The sequence below is a fragment of the Ceratotherium simum genome, chromosome 29 (genome assembly GCF_057802395.1).
Source record: "Ceratotherium simum simum isolate JZ-2026a chromosome 29, ASM5780239v1, whole genome shotgun sequence".
NCBI lineage: Eukaryota > Metazoa > Chordata > Mammalia > Perissodactyla > Rhinocerotidae > Ceratotherium > Ceratotherium simum.
Genome location: NC_141928.1, coordinates 39,237,960 through 39,239,619, shown reverse-complemented (window position 1 = coordinate 39,239,619; position 1,660 = coordinate 39,237,960).

The window sequence follows — 1,660 nt, the reverse complement described above, 5'->3', positions numbered from 1 at the left end:
TAGTAGGCCTGGCTAAGGGTTTGTCGATTTTGTTTATCTTCTCGAAGAACCAACTCTTTGTTTCATTAATCCTTTCTACTGTTTTTTTAGTCTCAATTTCATTTATTTCTGCTCTGATTTTTATTATTTCTCTCCTTCTGCTGGCTTTGGGCTTTGTTTGTTCTTTTTCTAGTTCTGTTAGGTGTAATTTAAGGTTGCCTATTACGGCTTTTTCTTGTTTGTTAAGGTGGGCTTGTATCGCTATGAGTTTCCCTCTCAGGACCGCTTTTGCTGCATCCCATATGGTTTGATATGGCACATTATCATTTTCGTTTGTTTCCAGATAGTTTTTGATTTCTCCTTTAATTTCATCAATGATCCATTGGTTGTTCAGTAGCATGTTGTTTAATCTCCACATTTTTTTCACTTTCCCAGTTTTTTTTTCCTGGTTCATTTCCAGTTTCATAGCCTTATGGTCTGAAAAGATGCTTATTATGATTTCAATCTTCTTAAATTTATTGAGGCTTGCTTTGTTTCCCAACATATGGTCTATCCTAGAGAATGTTCCATGCACGCTTGAGAAGAATGTGTAGTCAGCTGTTTTTGGATGGAGTGCTCTGTATATGTCTACTAGGTCCATCTCGTCCAGTTTTTCATTTAAGTCTACTATTTCTTTATTGACTTTTTGTCTGGATGATCTATCCATTGTTGTAAGTGGGGTGTTAAGATCCCCTACTATTATTGTGTTGTTGTTGATGTCTCCTTTTAGGTTTGTTAACAGTTGCTTTATGTACATTGGTGCTCCTATGTTGGGTGCATATATATTTATAAGTGATATATCTTCTTGATGGAGTGTCCCTTTTATCATTATATATTTTCCTTCTTTGTCTCTCTTAACCTGTTTTATCTTGAAGTCTACTTTGTCTGATATGAGTATGGCAACACCTGCTTTCTTTTGTTTGCCATTAGCTTGGAGTATTGTCTTCCATCCTTTCACTCTGAGCCTGTGCTTGTCTTTAGTGCTAAGATGTGTTTCCTGAAGGCAGCATATTGTTGGGTCTTGCTTTTTAATCCATCCTGCCACTCTGTATCTTTTGATTGGAGAGTTCAATCCATTTACATTTAGGGTAATTATTGATATATGAGGGCTTAATGTTGCTGTTTTGTCACTTATTTTCTGGTTCTTTTGCATTTCCTTTGTTTCTTGTCCCATTCGTTTCAGACTGCCAATTCAGTTTGGTTCTTCTGTCTTATGACTCTTCTAGTTTTCTCTTTGTTTATCATATGTTCTTTTGTTTTGATTATTTGTTTAGTGGTTACCTTGAGGTTTGGGCAAAAAATCTTGTGTATGAGATAGTCCATTATCTGATGGCCTCCTATTTCCTTATACTAAGTCAATTCAATCACTTTCTTCGTCCCCTTCTAAGTTGTTCTTGTTATACCTTATTCTATCTTGTGTTGTGGCTGTGTGTTTACACTGATGAGGTTAAATTTATTTTTGGTGAGTTTCTTCCTTTGATCTTTGAATTTAGTATTTAAGTGGTTGCTAACCTATTCCGGTAAAGATCTACTATTTTTCTGAGTTTGTCTACCTACTTTTCTCCTTGCTCCAAGCTTTGTGTTCCCTTTCTCTTCTTTTTTTCAGGCATGAGGGCCTTCTTGAGTATTTCTTGTAGTGGGG